This window comes from Pseudopodoces humilis, chromosome 9, assembly GCF_049639895.1.
Source record: "Pseudopodoces humilis isolate 2021_Gansu_Grassland_sample_001 chromosome 9, ASM4963989v1, whole genome shotgun sequence".
Lineage (NCBI taxonomy): Eukaryota > Metazoa > Chordata > Aves > Passeriformes > Paridae > Pseudopodoces > Pseudopodoces humilis.
Window position 1 is genome coordinate 21972139 of NC_142208.1, and position 19052 is coordinate 21991190.

General features: G+C 38.3%; 1 long non-coding RNA gene across 4 annotated transcripts; it reads right to left on the reverse strand.

Annotated features, from left to right (window-relative positions):
- Window positions 1–666: 666 nt before the first annotated feature.
- LOC148183788 (uncharacterized) lies at window positions 667–17934 on the reverse strand. 4 transcript variants are annotated; one of them, XR_015773231.1, is made up of 5 exons: window positions 17845–17934; window positions 7448–7546; window positions 4204–4268; window positions 3918–4011; window positions 667–2468 (listed from the first exon to the last, which is right to left on the reverse strand). It is a non-coding gene; the product is annotated as an uncharacterized LOC148183788 (long non-coding RNA). The 4 variants fall into 4 exon arrangements; XR_015773230.1 differs by lacking the exon at window positions 4204–4268 and adding an exon at window positions 13419–13538 and having other exon boundaries at window positions 17845–17904; XR_015773229.1 differs by lacking the exon at window positions 4204–4268.
- Window positions 17935–19052: the final 1118 nt, after the last annotated feature.

Consider the following 19052-nt stretch of genomic DNA (forward strand, 5'->3'; position numbering starts at 1 on the left):
GATTCAAAAACTTCTGGCTAATAGAAGATTTTGAAAGCCAAACTTTACATATGCAGAATTTTAATAAAGTGTATTTTCTGCCAGCCAGTAATAAAAAAAGGTTTGCTCTTTTTCAATGTCCTGTAAGTTGAACTGTCTAAACTACCCTTAGTTATGTGAATTACACTGCCTAAGTGATTTAAGGACTTTTGGATCTTAGCCAATAGAACTAAAGGTGTTTAGTCTCTCTAACCTGCAAATACCAGAATGCAGCCCAGAAGATCAGACAATGAATGAGGATGAGGTTAAGGACCATGTATATTCACACAAGTGTCTTGATTTCACCAGGGTTTTTTGTAAGCAGCACACCTAGTGCACCCCATCTTCCTTAGGACTTTGTGTCCTTTAGTCTTACATTTCCTGACCTTCCAATATTTCTAGCTTTCCTTCTCATTTCTGCTTCTGCATCATCCTCTCCAAAATCCATGTCTCTGGGAGTGCCCCAGCTCTCTGCACCTTCTTGACTTCTATCTCCTCAAGAAGCTGCAGCTGTTTCTGAGTCATCAGCCAGATTTTTGCCTCACTGGTGTGTGCCAGAAAGAACAGAATGGTGCTGAGCCTTGCACTAGGTGCTTTTCCAATGTGGAGGTACTAACTCAAGTGTCCTTTAAATGCAGGACTACCCAGTTTTCACAAAACTCACAGAATATTTTATCTTGAACATATTTGGAATCAGAGAGCACATTACAAAGCTTTTTAGAAAAACAGACAGAAGGATGCAAAAGCCATCATCCCATCCAGAAACAAAACTAAAAAAATGAAAGAAAGGCTATCCAGATTTCGATTCCTCCTCCCTGTATCAGCTATGCTGGGGTGAGTTTCAAGTTGTCAAAACCAGGGATATTCTTTGGAAACTCATTTTAAGTTTCTGAACTTCATTCTGGACCTGAAGGAGAGAAGGAATTAAGGTAGGAGTGTTTTCACTACCCCCAAATATCTTCAAATTAAGAGAGCTCAGCTCATTGGCACCAGGGTGATAAATAAGCACACATGGTTTGAAAGTGTTGTCAGTGAGATGGATAAACAGTTCAATGAGACTAATAAACATTTCATATTGTCAGTTAGAGTTAAGTGTGACAGATGTAGATGGGACTAATGCTAGTTTTCACTCTATGTTATGATTAATTAGACAGACAACCTATTGGTGTGGTAGTACTAATACAATCATAATAAATGGTTGTTTTTCAGGGCTGTTGCTTAAGCTTTTGCCTTTGAAAAACTACTGCTAACTTCAGTAAGAGTGTAAAGGAAGAACTGAATAAAGTACAAAGATGTAGTTTTTTCTTCTCCCACTCACTGTCCAAACCTGCAGGAAAGGGGTTCTCAAGAAATGAAGTATGTTCTTGTTTCTCCTGAATCCATGAAAACCCTTCTCTGTGATGTCTGCATATTTTATAGAAGAAGAAAAAGAGACAGAAAGAAGCAGATAGGTTTGCTGTAAACCCTGGGGAGGAAACAAGTTGTTTAATAATGTATAAAGATCTGTTTGTTCCCCGGTGGTTTGGATCTCTGAATACAGGTTCCTCTGGAGGCTCCCTGTGTAGTAGGTACCTCAGTTAGCCTTAACAACACAGTCCCATCCACCTCGATGCCAAACAAGGAGGCTGTGAGGAGGTGAGAAAAGGGCTTTCCTAAGTGAATTGGGAACCTTCATGTATCCCTGATTTGTTTCTAATGTCTAGGGATAAAAAACTTTTTTGTCTCTCCATGTGTAAATTAGTCCGACATAGGAGAGATCAAATTTTTTGTCAGTCACTAATTATGTTCAGGATTTTTTGTTAAGTTATAACTCAATTTAATAAAAGTTTTGATAGTGCTTATTTCAGCAAAAGTATTGGGTCGCCCCTCTGATAGAATGGCAGCATTTAATGCCTCTACATGCTGAGCAGTAGTCAATGTTTGATCATGCACTAAGCCAGTAAATACTGTTAAATTCCCTTACATTTACTATTTTATATATGCTTGATTGAAATGTCCCATGTTCTAAAATAGAAATCATTAGTGAATCTGTTAGCTCCTTTGACCTTAATAATGTGTAACCAGAATTAATTATCACATTGAAGTATTTGCTTTAACTTGTCATTAAGTGATTATTTCAGAGCAAGAATGCAGAATCTCAGTGAATTAATCAGTGACCTATATTTTCTGGTGCTCCTGCTTTAAATTTAGCCTTGGTCAGAATGACGGAAGATCTGTCCAATTGCATTCTTGTTAAACGTTCTCAACTGAACAAGTCTGGTTACTGTCACCCAGTGAATAAAGGAGTGCATTCTTCACAATGCTGTCACCCATGGATTGTTGTATTGATGGGAACTTTTAATTCATTCAGCTGTGTCCACACCAGAGTCTCCCCGAAGCCTGTGTAGGAAGCAGGACACTGCTGGCTGTAAGCAATGAGAGGTTTGCTGCTGACGATGCTGGGAGCAAGTCTGAAACATAAATTATTAATCTGCTTTTACTTTAGAGCCCTCAGCAATGGGAAAGATGTTTTTCTTCAAACCCATTTGAATGCTGTGATAGACACCAGTAATTCAGCAGTTTAAAATCAATGTGCTGCAGCAATTTACTTGCACCATGAGGGATGCCCAGGAGGATGGAAAAAGTGATAACCTCATGGTAAATGGCAGATTCTGACAATAAACAAAAGTGCTATGGTTATTTTGAGAGAGAACTTTGTCTTCACCCTTATTTAAACATGCAACCTAAGTAATTTTTAAATAAAAAACACTGCACTAGTATGGCATTAATACTACTTAAATACATTTCCCTCTAGCAGAAAATGAAAGGACCATCTTCAATAGTGAGATACATTCTGAATAGTGAAGTATAACATTTAAGATGAAATAACCATTTATTTGGAACCATGTTGTGTTTGAAAAGAAAAAAGGATGTGGGAAGAATTAAACAGGTTGTGACAGGCTATGGAAAGTGTAGACTACATATCAATGTGAGCAATTCTAAAACACATATGTACTGCTGGCTGACCAATATACTGCAAAGTTACTGAAAAAGAGAGGATAAAACCATAGTTTTTTCTAATATAGATTTGTAGATGCAAGGATAGAGAATAAAATGGACAGGCTGAGATTGAAATGGAAAAATTGAAGGTCAGTTTTAGAGGAGCAAGGAAAGTGATTTTTCTTGTACTTTTTGATCTTGAAACAAGAAAACACATTATTTGAGACCCATCTGGCAAAGTGGGGAAAGACCATTTTTTCTAATAGGATTACTAACCTAATGAGCAAGGCTTTGAACTTCAGGGTTTGATTTCATTTTGAAATGCCACTAAACACATGCTCACAGTGTGGAAGATAAACACGAATTAGAAATCTGCATAGGGCTGCACAGCTCAGCATTTCTGGAAGCAGAGGGATACGGTGCTGTGATGGAAAGACACAGGCCTTATACCTAAAACCTAAAGCAAGGTGAAATTAGGGTTCAGTCAGGGAATTGGCAGATAAGATCTCTCAGGAGGGTACCCTGAAGGGCAAAGGGTCCAGGAGATCTGATTGATCTTTAAGAACAACCTCGTTAGAGCAGAACAGAGCATCCTGACAGGCAGGAAGCCGAGGGTGTCTGGTGAGAGAGATGAGGAGCTCCTGAATGGGCTCCTGCACAACAGGAACATACAGGGAGCAGAGATGGGGACAGGCTACCCAGAAGAAGCACAGAAATATATCCTGGGCATGCATGGCCAGAACCAGGCATGCCAAATACCCACTGGGTTCAAAACTGGTGAGGAATGTGAAGAGCAGCAAGGAAGACTCATACAGAGTCATTGAAAGAAGAGGAAGGCTAAGGAAAATGAGGCTGCTTTGTCCTAGTGACAAAGGATACAGGAACACCTGAACTGCTCAGGTTCTGTGGTCCTGCTCTACCTTTCTGTGGTCATCTCTACCTTCTGTGTCTCGGTCTTCACTGCCAAGGTTTTCTCTTGGACCTTCCAGCCATAACTGGCTTGCGGCAGAGTTCCTACAGAAAACAAAACCTGAGCTGGATCACTGAGCCAACTGAACAGAGCACAAGTCTGTGAAGCTGCTAGGACACATCCAAGGTGCTGAGGGAGCTGGTTGCTGTTGTCACAGAGTGACTTTCTGTCACCTTTGGCAGCTTGTGGCAGTTAGGGAGATTCCTGGTGATGGGAGAAAGGAAGATGTCACTCACATTTGAGAAGAGCAAGAAGGGGAATCCAGGAAACTACAGGTTTGCAGGACTATACTTGTTCATTGCTGCTGAGCAAAAAGGCAATTTAAAATTTAATCAAATTATCTTTGCTTTTTTAGGAGTTAAAATTAAATCAGTGTTTTCTTTCATAGACTGCACATGAGAAAACCCTGTCACCAATTAAATTCTGACTTCAAATTCTCAGTAGAAACATTTCAATATTCTGCACATTAACACAGAATTGATTCTCATCTCCTATATTCATATACAACAGCCAAATATTTGTGCATCTTGCATACTGGAATACATACTAATTGCACAAAACAGTCATCTTTTCCTGCAGATACTGAATAAGCCAGAGTGAAACTGAGTGCAGAATGAAGAATTTTGTCTGCTCAGAGCTAACAGTTTACATACTATATATTTTTACCTTTTTCCCCAGAAAGTCTGTTTTCTATTTCGCTACATACTTGTCTGGTTTGTTGAAACAGCTGTATCTTCCCAACACAGTATGAGTGAAGATCACAAATAATATTTGTACAGCAATTTTGAACTACTGTACAAAGAGAAATAATCTCCCTCTTAATTGTCTTTTTCGTCCTATAAATAAAGTACATTCTTTATTTTTAAAAGTGTGATAACACTCTGAAAGCCCACCAGAGTGAAAATGTACATCTTCTATTATTAATTGCGTGAAGAGTCTTACTTGCAATGATTTTTCTGCACTTACAAGTATAAAGAATTTTTCTTGCTTTATAACAAAGTATTTGGTACCATCATTTTTGCAAATCTGGGCATATCTTCCTCTAATTGGAGTGACTGGAGCACAAGAGCAGCTGAGGTGAGTCAAAACTCTTAAGAACCACCTAGCACTCAGCCCTGTCTTTAGTGACTTGTGATCACTACAAATACTTTGGAAATGGTGCCACTTGAGAGTTATTATTCCTGCAATACATACTCCCAACTTTCATGTGTCAATGGTTTAGAGACCTCCTGAGTCTGAGGTTGCATCCCCATAACTGTGCTTTATAGCTTTGGTGCATTTTCTTTCATCACTGTATTAATTACCTTACAAACCCGTTAAAGAATTTGCAATTACTAAGTGCAGAGACGATGATTTCCAAAGTTAAATTACATGTTATGAGAAACAGAGTCCCTTTTGTCCATTTTGAGTCTTCTGCCAGACAATTGTATCAGGCCTCCTGGAAGGTCAGTACTTGTTAGCATTCCTCGTAATTTTCTTCTCAAAGCAGTCCTGTGGACACTGCAATCTGTTGGTTCCTCACACGTAATACTCCTGTATTCAGAACTTCCTCAAACTCCTTTTTTTGTAAGCACCAATGCAAAAAGATTCATTTAGCTCTTTTTCTCTCATACTTATTCATTTTTTGACCACATGAGATGCCTGAAAATCATTAATCCTTGCCATCCTTCCTGCATCTCCAGCATGCCTTGTCACCATTCCCAGCTGGGTCATATAGTACTGCTATTATACTTTTTTGTCCGTCAGTGTGGAATTTCAGTCCACAGGGATGGTGCATAACTGATGGACAAATTTTAAAGACATGCCACTTTTGTTACTTCATATGATATGTACACATCACTGACGTGATCCATTGCTATTTATGGTAATACTTCCATGCATACAGAATTTCACACAGATGACAGAGGCCTACTAATCAAAATAACATCTATTCTAAGGATGAAAACCCACTGTAAATCTATTTGCACATTTCCTGTTAACATCAGTAAATTATGCAAAGAACTAATTATTTTATGGCCTTTGATACAGAAAAAGACATAATTGCTTTCCTAGAGTAATTTAAAGATTCTCTCTACTACCAAAGTAGTCCAGGCCCCCATTTGGTAGTGTGGGACAGTAGTTTGCTTTTTGCAGCCTCTGATGTAGAAGGAAATATTTTATACAGGTTGAAAGGGACTGCACAAGTTAATGAAAGGGAAAATGGGGGAAACCTGTGAAGTCCATCAAGAATTACTGAACAGATAGACCCCATGTCTGCTTTGGAAAGGCCCTGGGCTGCAAGCAGATAGACACTCTGAGAGGGAAAAACCCTTTATGCTTGCCTTTTCTGACATTGTTTCCTAGGCATCTGACCCTGGGCAGTGTGAGACTTGGAACTTAGATCTGACCTGATAAAACTGCTCTCATGTCCATGGATTTAGTGACAACCTGAAAAAAAGACAGCCAGTTTCTAAAACAGATACAGCTGTATAAGTATGGCTGCAAATCCTACCAGCAGGTGCAATCTAAAGTGTGTTTTTTGTGGTGGCTATAGTCACTTTGAGTTTGCAAATACTTGTGATTTACTTGCAGATTTTTACATCTTTCCATCCCAGGCTTGCTTCCACAGACTTTCATTGTCCTCTAATTTCTTCTAGGAACATGATGCTTTCACAGTTGTAGAAAAAGAATTTACTGCTGGGCTAATGCCAGATGGAGCTTGGAAAGACCTGAGTCTTAAACATCTGCTCTTTTAAAGTAAAATTGGATGTATTTTCAGCTTAATGAGATGAAAGATAGATTTGTGATAGATTTGTAATATCTGTCACAATATGAAAATTGAGAGTGAATCTGATGAGCAGGTGTTGGAACTCAATCTTTTTGATACCAAATCCTCATCAGAATAGAGGGAAAATATCTTAATAAGATGGAAAGATACCTGTGAGAGAGGATGAAGCAATTCAAACCTGTTACCTTACTCTAAATTTATAACTCAGAATATGGAAAGGTTATATAAATATAAATGTAACCTCACTAAAGCTAATGAACATGATTATAGCTGTTCTGCAGATGAGTGGAAGGCTTGTGTTGTGAGTGGGATGTATGTTAAAAATCCCAGCTGTTGCTTCTGTATTTCACATGAGACTATAAAAGCTTATAAAAAGCTAAGTCTGTTTTAGCTTCAGTGTGTATGTGTATTTACTTTTCCTAACCAAAGGGTTATGTGACAGTTCAGTGCTCATTTTGTGGAAACCTGTGGCTGTAGCAGAAGGAAGAATTCGAAAATCATTTTCACAGAGGAAAGTAAGTTATTAGAGTTTAATTAATTTAGGTCCCCAGCTTATGGGTAAAGAAGAGGATTGGATTCAAGAAGGGATGTGTAATGTTTCTTAATGATATCTGATATGTCACTTGTGTATGCATCTATTTATTTGTGTAAACATTCATTCATTTGATTCAGAATTTCTTTAGACAAACATATGGCTCATCATACATACTTACAGTTCTGTGCTTGACTTAATGAATTCACACAGATTTGATTCTCTCTTTGAGCAAATAGCTGGTGATGTTTCTAAGGAATGGCACATCTGCACTGGAGATCTGAAAAATCACATAACAGGATACAATTTTGCACCAGGACTGCAGCTGAGGGACTTAGTCCAAAACCTGACGAAAGTGTTAGCCATAGAAATATAACCTTCTAAGCATTCTGTCATGGCTTTCTTTTACCAAATTCACTTGACATTTCTGTTACCTGATGGAGAAAGGTACAGTCTTTCCCAAATACTTTAAGCAACTGCTGTGCAAACATAATATTCTTTGTAGCTGCTTGCCTGCAGCATGCAAGTGCCAGCTACAAAATAAGTTTAATTTAGCTGACGAGAATCCGCTCCAGACCGTTGTAACATATTTAAACAAAGCAGTTTTAAAGCACACAAAGAACAAAACATACCTCTGTTTAGTGCCCCATACACACATTTTGAATTATTTTTATATGTAGGGAAGAAATTTCTCAGTTGCACTGGAAAATGTTACTTTAAATAAACACCAAAAAAACCCCAACAGCGCTGCCCCAGAAATACTTCACTTGATATTTTAGACATGTATAAGAAAATTTCACGTGTTGCTGTGCAAAATATTACTGTTCTGTGTGTGTCATGCTGCCTGGTTTGTGACTGATCCACAGAAGATATAAGTGTACACAGTTCTCAGAGACACCGGTGTCCATGGATGTCAGGGCATCAGTGCTACTCAACAGCAGAATGAGAAAGTGTCTGCACTTTGCAGTCTCCAGAAAGTGACATCAACTTTCTGCAAAGTGGATGTTACACAAGGTGCTAAAAAGGAGACAACAACAGATACATTTAATACATTATCTCTTTATAGGACTCTGAAGAGTTCAATCCTTCATTATAAAATGTATAATCCTGGTGACAGGCAGAAACTGAAGTGATGCTCAAAAAAAAAAACTCAGTGTAAAAAGCTACAGCAAAAACGGTGCTGATTCTCAATTATTTACATTTTGAATTTTATTCACATTAAGCATATAAACTAAGTTTTAAATAAAACATATCTTAGCAATTAAGAGACCTAACTTGAGCTACAGACGATATTTGATCTGGTCTAAGCAAATAAAGAGAAATTTTCCCTGAACATCTATACCATAGGCCCATTCCCATTATGCCTAGGAGCCAGGATATCTATTTAAGTTTAGTTTCAGGAAGCTGATGGAAAATTTGTCTGTCCTTTTTCTTGTGAAGGAAAAATAAACAAGGATCCCTGTAGGTGTGTGTAACCCGTATGATCCCACAGCTCTTTCTTCCTCTGCATGTTGCTTTGTCTCTGCTTCAGTGCTGCAATGATCCCACCACTGTGAGCTTTTCTCTCTGCTTGCACTCCCTTGCTTCCCAGGGCAGGAAGGGAGTCCAGTTCAGAGCACCATCCAGTCCAGCCTTGAATGTGTCCAAGGATGGGGCATCCACCACCTCTCTGGGCAACCTGTGCCAGTGTTTCACTGTCTAGAGGATCTACCCCCTTTTAGTTTAAAACCATTATCCTTTGTCCTATTTCAACAGGCCCTACTAAAAATTCTGTGCCCATCTTTCTTATAAACCTCCTCTAATTATTGGAAGGAAATATCTAGATATTATCTAGGAAGAAAGTTTTAAGATAAAGCTTGACTCCTCTGTCCTCATGCAACTCAGTACATTGAAGCTCAGATTTTAGTTTTCTCCAAGGAAGAAAAGCCAGAAAAGAAGAAACTCTGGGCTGCAGGATAATTGCTCCCAGGAAGGAAGGACGGAGCAGACACAGGTTGGAACATTTCTTTTGCGTCTGCTTCTGTAGTACAAATAAACATAAACAGAAAAAATAACAAGAGGAAGTAAAACCAAAATGAAAAACTTTTCTTCCCCTGGGGAGGCAGTGAGTGTACAAACAACAAGACAGAAGTGGGCATGCTGGATTTTTCACACCCCCCTCATTGGGGCTCAGAAAGGATCTTCTTAAGTCATGATCCCAAACATGGTATAGGAAACAGTACAGAAAATAACAGAGGAAAAACAGTTTCCTGCCTGTATAACTGCATTTCACTGCCAATTTTGTACTGGATGGTTATACACAGATGCTGCAAGAATTTGGCCCCAAAGCCAGTTTTTTTGCCAGTTGTAACAACTGAAGAATTAGATCAACTTCTGTACTGTGCCATAAATGGACAATGACAGTTTCAATACTGTATCTTACTGATTCTTCCATGTGTTCATTATTTTTTGAGCCATGAATGTAAATATTAAAACGTTGTGATATTTTTAAACTTGGCTTTAGAATACTGGAGTGGCTCTGTGGGAAAATAATTTGTCCCTGGCTGTGTAACAATCACTTTCCACCAGTCAAAGCTCCAGCTACAATCTGTTTCTAATTAATCAGGAAGACAAGACAGGGCGAGTCTTGTACTGAGACAATATCATACATAGTGGACTGACTGTAAAGCATGCCAGATGAAGATGTGTTTAGTGCACTAAAAGGAACAATCTAATTATCAGTTTAGTGCATGAGTCTTGAATTCTCCTGAAAAAACAATGCCTACTAAAACACAGCAAATAATCTGGGTACAGTGAAACCATGTAGCATAAAACAGTGACACCTGGGCCAAACCAGAATATTTAGAATCTTAACATAAAATTTCTAATTCTTCCAGAAGCCCTGCAGAGTACAGGAAATTCAAAAATGTTGACACTCTAGCACCTTGTTCAAAGCTAAAAGTTTGACAATTCACCTTCAATAAGTCTTGGAGCTGACAAGAGTGAAAATAATTTTTATAGTGTATGGAGTAAAATATATAATGCTCCAAAATATAATGAAAATTAGGAAATTATTTTAAAAATAGTTTGAAAGCCACTTTTATTTTTTAGCCACCAGTAGTTTTAGTTAGAATAGAGCTCTCTCTTGCAAGCCTTACTGACACAGATGGTTCATCTAAAGTAAGGGGAAGCATTCATCTACCAGCTATGTGCAGGGGCAGATCATAAGAGAGAAAAATGGTTTACTTTAGAAAATGGAAGTAATGGAAAGTCTGTCCATGCTCACTTTCATTTTGCTCTTGTTCCTTTTATTTCTGATGTAAGGAGCATTGTAGTGAGTCGTGTGTGTCATTGCTCTTCAGGATGCTGGAAATAGCATAGGAATTGTTCCAGCACCAGAGCTTAGAAATTATAGTGAGTGTGTTTGTGAATAGGAGTTATGTCTGTTTATTATTCTGTCTTCTTTTGAAGAAGAACAGAGCTGTCCTATAATCTCTTAAACGCTTTCCAGAAAAGTATTTCTGATATTATTGTAAATATGAAGTCCAGGGCACTGTTTCTGTACTTAAAACACAATAATGGTCTGTTATTTCTAGATGGAGAAAGTAGTGAAAAAAAACCTGTAGGCTTGTTTAATTTCTGTCCACGCTATAACTCAGTGGTGTCAGACAAAGCGAAATTCCGGGTTCAGCTGAATGGTTGATATTGCACTGCAGATTAAAATCACAGATGACAGGAAGACCTACAGGTTGCTCTGTGTACCAGCAACAGTCAGAGACTTCAGCTGACTTTCACATATTAAGTAGTTCGTGTGAGTGGGTGGGCTTTGTGGGCAGAAACTCTCCCAGGGCTGAGATCTCACTTGATAATCTGGCTCCGGATATAAAAATGTTAGCCATCGGAAACTTCATCCAGCAAGGGACTTTTAATTTTCTTTCTAGCCTTCCATCTGTGAAGCACATACCCTTTTCTTCCCATTCCTCATGGTCTCATTCCTTATCAGCATAATTCACAAAACAGATTTGGTGCAGACTTGTTTTGCAAGATTTCCCATAATTGACAAGAGCACATGAACAATAAATAACTTAATTAAACCACTCTGATCTGCTTAAAGTTTTGGTCTGCATTAACTTCCCATTTTGCTGCCCTCTGACCAGAATTAGTCTCTGTTTTCTTTGGCGATAGGAATTTTTGTGGAAATCTTCATTACATTGACTAAAAAAGTAGTTCTATGCTGAGGGATTTTACTACTTGCCCCTCAACCTGTAGTGCAAGGTACCTAGTCTGCATTCAACCTATAAAAGTGTGAAGAATAGTAATAGTAATTCAGAGGGGAAAAGTACTTGTATCTGAACAAGGCAAGTAAAACCATTATAAAGTCTGCTGAGGCTAAGCTAAATAACACGAGTCATTTCTCAGCAGGGACCCAGTGATGTACACGGAGCACGGGGAGGCTCAGGCCAAGAAAGCTCCTTGAAAATACCTGGGCTCAGAACTGCTGCAAGGCAGACCTTTACTAAATATATCATCAGTTAAAAAAATAACAAGACAAAACACCACCATCAAGCAATGCAAACCAAGGAAGCAGAATGATGGCTGATGAATGTCCTCATCAGGCTATGGCTGTGAATCACCAGTGGCACCAGGACTCCTTCCTGGAGGCTCATGAGAATACTTTGGTCACCTGGGGCTGGACTTTGGGTTTTCAGCTTCTAAACCCAAATAAAATATAGCATAAACAGGATGAAGTATGGCCCTGTTGCTGTGATTCTGGCAGCCCCCAGCACAACCACCAGGGAGAGAAGAGAGGACAGCCCACACCTGGGGGGTGCAGGAGCTCTGGCTCTGGTCTGCAGCCTTTGGGGCAGGCACGTAGCTCAATCTGTTTGCTACCTCTGAAAAACCTGCCTGTTTCAAAAATTAATGGTATCAAGTGACAAGATCCTGTTGCAAGACAAAATATTTATGCCACTAAAATTTTATATATTATATATATTATTTATATATGACAAATATTTTTATCACTGTTGTAATTAATAAAAAATATAATAAATATTTTCCTTGAAATTAAGGTAATTGCTTTATCAGAATTGCATGCCCTTCTGATGTATGTGCAATAACATTAATTAATATTGACTAAACTTTGCATTGAAGATAAAGTTTAAAAAATAAACAAAAAACCCCCACTAATACAGGACAATTTATGGTTTTGTATTTGATAGAGGGATAGTGCAGTAAAACAGGAGCCCGTCTGAATAGTTCATGAGACCAATAACAAGGAAACAACAGCTCCACAGAATCCTGCCAAATAAAAATAACATGGAATTCTAATGCTGTACAAGAAGTTCACCTATAAAAAATGTTCTGTGCTTTCTAAAGGAATTGAACTGAGCATCTACAGCTTGAACTTTAGTTGGTAAAGGCTAGCTAGAACTTGTTAGTATGGACAACCAGACCTCAAATAGCACTGACAGTGCAGAAGGGGTGGGTGGTTTGTAGGTTGTCTTGGAGCTGAGCAGTGACTTCTGATGGATTTGTCACATATAAATCCATCAGAATTTTGATCTTTTGACAAAGATAAGAATCTTTGTCTTTTTTGTTAAGAGAGTAGAATTGAGGAAGAAAAACAACATAGGAGGATACACTGAGCATGAAGAAATTTTGGGTTATTCTTATCTTTATCTTGCATTTTCTGTGGGCCTCAAAGCACAGATAAACTTCAGGAGCTCTGCTGTGACTGCCCAGGTATATCCTTGCACAGTAAAAAATTCAAGGTTATTTGAGATAGAGGGAAAACCTTTTGAAGAGAGAAACTCTGAGAAGTCTTCTTTCCACCCACATAAACTATACTCCTGTGTCAGCTAATTTGTGGAAAATTATAGTTACCAAGTGCTGGGTAAATTTGTCCCAGATTTATGGATTTAAAGTCACATCTCAGCATTAAAACAAATTTATACAAGTCCTTGAAATTAATCTTATCTTTAAAATTTATCAGTGGTATATTTAAACACAAAGTGGTTCTGTAAATTTATTAGGCTGTACTGGTATGAGTACTCCTATGTATGATAATCTGGTGTTTATGTAAATAGAAAAGAGATTTAATAGCTTATTTTTACTCTGTCCTTTAAAGCAGAGATAAAAGCAATCATTTCAGGGATTCTGAATTTACTCACCAAAGCCCAAGGACATCCTGTGATGTTCCATCATAGCCTTTCTTGAAATGGGGAAATTGGAAATGGGAAAACCTATGGAAGATTCTGGTGTCTTCTCAATAAGGTTTCTGACCAAACATGCTAGGGATTCAGTAATGCAAAAAGAAAAGAAAAAGTCTGAAATTCCTCTGTAACGAATTAATCATGAACATTATAAGCTAAAAACTCACTTTCCAGTGTGAACCAATTGTACCTGCTCTTTAAAGCCCACACACACCCTGCAAACTGGTGTTCAGGCACTCTGCAAAGAGTATTTTTGGTGTGCATCTTGTTTCCCTCTGAAATAGTCCAGCTAAAGGAGTCCAGCTAAAGTGACATGATCCCTCAAGTACTTCTTACATGCACACAACAGTGAATTACTTGAAGACTGAACTTTGAGCTAGATTCCTTCAAGCCTTTGTAAGCAGTGATCTTGTATTGCTCACAGAGCACCCACTGTGGACTCGTTGCAGGAAAGCTGAACAGTGATGCCATGTGAAACCCCACAGCCCAGTGGGGTAAGGTCTCATTAAATTAAATGGCATCACAAACATGATTAATACCCACACCACCTAAAGCCATCAAGATACTGATCATTTGGGAAAACCAGAAGTTAGTCAATTCTGCTGAACTTTCAAGTTCTTATTTTTGATTATGGCAAGATACTAAAACAAATATTTTTGGAGTATCTGAATTATTTCATGAGGATCATTTATCTATGAAACATGCTATAATTAGATGTTCATGCCTAATTGCAGAAGAGAAAATGTGTTACACCTGTGGATGTGCAGACTCTGGGAGGGGTGCCTTAACTCATATCCCTTCACCTTTTGATGCAAGGCTACCTGGATTTTCCAATCCATCAGAAAACATCACTGCATTATTGCTCATCCTTTGCAAGTTCCAAAGGCTAAGTCCAAGGAATTAATCTGAAAATTTGCCTTAATGATATTTCTGCCAGCCTGAGCAGATACAAGAAATGAGAAGATTTCATACATTTCAAGCTCAAGCAAGCAGGAATACACATTTCCTCTATATTCAGTTATACATGCAGATTTGCCCAAATGCTACTTCTCATTGTCTATCAAAATTGAAAAAATGCCTCACAGGTTTGATTTCCTCAGTGAGTTAATTAGCATTTGGAAACTAACAGACATTTATCAGTGGAACACATTATTGGGATAAAAAACAGCTATTTCCTTTGGCACAGAGGCAAAGAATGACAGAACCTGAGTATATAAGAACGGTAAGTCGCATTTTGACCACTACTAATAAAATTGGGTAAGAGATGGACAACAGAAGAGTTTCAGAGCCAGTGGGATGTGCAGCACTCACTCTCAATGTCAACAGATTTGTGTGCCATAATTAAAAAGTGATAAACCCAGGTCCATGAAGCTTTCTGTTGAGAACATTTCATATTCAGTGGTGTGTTTGGGGAATAAATTGAGAGCAAGCCCCGCATGGAAGTCTTGAGGTCATGAAGAATGATTTACAGCATGGCTGTCCTCATGTCAGTCTCTGCACATGGGCAGAAAGGGTGCTAAGCCCATCTTCCTCAGCTGTGTTTAGATGCCATTAGTAAGTAATCCTCACATGCCTAGTTTTGTTTTACAAACCTAGTTACTATGAAAGTAGGTTTTAGCTCAGGAAAATGTTTCGCTATTCTCACTCCTGATTGCCGTCATTTGTAACTCAATAGGCAAATCACAAGTAGTGGAAAAAAATATCTCCCTGTATACTGAAGGATGTACAAATTTGTCTTCTCAAATCACTGTTATCCATCTGGAAAACAAGTAAATTTTGATCAGTCTATCAGACATACTTAGTAACATCTGTTTATTGCAGGCATTTCAGATCTTAAGTTTAGGCAAGAGTTTGTTCATTCACCTTAACACACTCCTTCCACATTGGTTAATTTGCCTGGAGGCTTGTGAGTCTGACAAAACTTCAATTGAAGTCAAACAAAAATTTTTCATTACCTCTATTGGAAAATTAATCAGGTAGTTGGTCTGCAAATAACATGGATCTAGACATAATCAGTCATTTTTCTTCAAATTGCTATTTACCATGTCCTGTGACTAACGTTTAAATTACTTGAGAAACAATATTTGAAAAGGTTGTGATATAATAAGCCAGACTATTGACATTTTTCTGGAATGTTATTGAGCTCAGTGGTTTTCAATTAAGAGTATGGTCTATACCAGCTCAGTAAATACACCGAGTCACATACATTAGGAGATTATTTGGATATTAAGCAGTGAGCATCCCATAGAAAGGGTCCTCTTAACACCAAAGTGGGTTGCAAAGATTTAAGAGCCTTAGGACACACCAAATACATACACAGAGAAGAACAGTGACATAGATCAGTGGTCCAAACGCTTCCTTAAGCAGACATTGCTGTAGATCTACCCTTTCTCCTCCTCAGCTCCCTGTGTAACCTGCCAGGCACTTTGCTATTTTCCCCCACCCAAAACAGCCAGACAACTCCTGCATGCAGCAACACAACATCAACAACAAAAAAAAAAAGTGAAATTCTAATGTTTAATAGCTCATTGGTATCTGAAAATTCCATTCATGAAGTGTTGGTGGAACCCTCTCCTGAGCCACCTATGGCTGGAGGGGAGAGGAATGGATACCTGGGGTTTACTATGACAAATCTCTGCTCCACACCTCCTTCTTGGGCAGACGGACACCAAACAGCCCTGCCCCTACAATCCTTACCCACTGTGCAGGGCCAGCCTGAGCTCAGGATCAAGGGACAGCTGAGCCTATAATACAATCTTGAGAAACCCAGAAAAAGAGAATAAAGTCATTCATGAGTATAATGCAAAACAGCACTACTTTCTTTCCCAAGAAGAGCAAAGTTTAACTTACGCTTTCAGCGTAAGAAATCCTTGCATAGCAAAGAGGAATATACCATTACACATCCCTGTCAGAGCTGTTTGCAGTCTGGACACCAGCACAGAGAGAGCCAGAGGCAGCATTCTTGGGAAACATCTGTCCTAAAGGACTGGGCTTGTTATCTAGAGCAGCCCTCTCCCTGCCCAATTAGTTAGCTGCAGTGAAACATGCATCCATCTCCAAACTGGAACCTACTAAATGGCATCAATTGCATACAATATGCAGTTGTCTGCTGTTGCTAGGGGCTTATTTATATTTTAATACTGTCAATTAAATCATTAACAACAAAAGATATTAAACCATCACACATTCCAAATCAATATTGAAATTCAGAGAAAAATATCACCTGCTTCTGCAGCTTGTAATTTGGAAAAAATAACACATGATCACTAACCAAGCAGCATAACCAAAATTATAGATGAGTAAGACTGAAATCCCCACAGCATCATCGTTCTGTCAGCCTTTCCCCAAGACTTCTGAGATGTCTGCCAGAGAATTAACACAAAATGCTCCAACACAAGTAAACAAAAAACAGTTATTCCACCTAAAAGTTTGGATATGTTTTTCTTCTTTTTAAAGTACTGCTTATATGTGTGTGTGTATATACAAACACACACACACACACACGTACATATATGTATCTTGGCTCAGTTCTTCTTAATCATCTTCATTTTGTGTTATCCCCCTGCTTCTTTGGTTTATCCAGCTAGGCAAAACTTCAAGGAAAGAAAGGGAGTCTGCAATTCAGTCACAGACCACAGCTATCCCTGCACTATCTTTCCATAGGCCTTTTCTCAGATGCTAGCTAAAAGGTTTCAGGTCCTGCTTCACACCCAATCACAGAAATTATTTCTCTTGAAAAAAATAGAATTGTGAAAAAAATCAACCATTTTCCGTTTTGGAAAATGCTTCATTTTCTGAAGCATCCAACTTGTATATCAGTATTGAAGAAAGGGAGAGGAATGAGCTGTAGATAGGTAGCCAATACGCAAACGTAAGGAAAAGCCTTTTTTCCATTTGTGCAAAGATTAAAGTATAACTTAATAATCTTAATTCTGTAGGGTCTCAAACAATCATAGCAGCTGAATGGCATCTTTTCAAACTCTAAATTTTCGATCTGTGCTTCCAGAGGCATTATCAGTATTAGATACTGGTTTTACTAGCAAACTAAACCAGCAAGGTAACACTTCTTTCACCTGGCAGTAGACTCAGGCTCACTTCTCTCACTGGCAGGATTTCAGGAGAAATATTTGCACGTGGACAGAAAGTACATTTTAAACTTGCATTACTGCTCTTCTTCAAATAAAGCAGCTAAGCACAGGAATCAGCCTTCAATCCTCCACTTAGACAAAATTCCCCAAAGTGCATCACACAGAGGTTTTTAAGTCTTTGGAAAGTCAGTGTTAAAGACATAGACCTTAAACAGATCTCAAATGTGAAAAAAAGTGGTACATATGTATTGTTAAATACAGGACTGTTGTAAAGTTTTATAGACAAAATAACTTACTGATGAAGAGAGCCCCAAAACAATCCCATGAATAGCTGCAATCTCTGTGTCAGTGTGGGGCAAGATTTTGCAAACCTTCATTCAGTCATTTATTCCCTTTCCTCCAGCTGTGATAATTCTGAAAAGGATTGAATTCACATGGTATTGAATAGTTCTCTGTCCTATAGAAATGTCTGTGGGTTATCTGAAGCAATACAATTACAGTCATTGAAATGAGGAAATAACTTTGTGGTTGTTTATACATAAATGAACTTTAACTGTAAAACATCCATTGCATTTTTTGTTGTCATTGGAGAAAAGAAAATCAACTTTTACAAATGCTTGTTTTAAATCAAGACCCAGCTGCAGCTGGTTTTAGTTTCATTTTCCCCAATTTAAAAATCCTGAGATGAATCCCCACTGACTTTACCAAGAAGGGGTAAAAGATGCATAATCAGTCATACATGCTTTGCTTTAGTTTTATTGCAAAAATCCATCCTGATTTGACTTTTTTTTAACATGTATGAAAGTCGGAATTCTGCTCAAGGATTTCTATATTTTTCTTGCTTATGTTTTCCTCAGAGGTCCAAAATTGCCCTGGTAAGCCCTCGTGCTGGCTGTTCATAGAAGCAGGATATATTCTAGCTGTTGTGTTGATACCCCACCTGCAGCAAAGTGGGAGTCACTCAGGAGCAGGTGATTAAGAATTGATCAAAAAGTAGAATCCAGAAAATAAATACACCAGTGGTCATTTTTTTAATGTCAAATCATTGCAAATCGATGGAGGCCAGTTGGCTTAGCAGCAGCTTTCAGAGCCTGGCCCTTTATGCATAGTAAAAATATTTAGCAGTGAACAATAAAAGCTATTCAAAAATTTCAGGAGGTTAAATCATTAGCTGAACAGCAATTGCCAACAAATAAAGCTCTACATTGTACCTGTAATCAGGTCAGGTTTTCAGGGACAGCCAAAATAAGAATACAAGCCAAAAGAAAAGAGAATATTCAAAAATATGCACATCCATAGCAATTTACAGATTGTTGCTCCCTCAGATAGTGGAGCTAGAGGAGCAACTATTTACAGTTCGTTTGCTAGCTCTGAATGTGCTGGTGAAGTTAAAGACAAACCAAGACGAACAGAAATATTGAATATAAATTCTTTGTTGTGAACTATAAAAAACAACCCATTGCTCTTTGATATTTTCAGTAGTGGAATGATTCAGATCACTCTT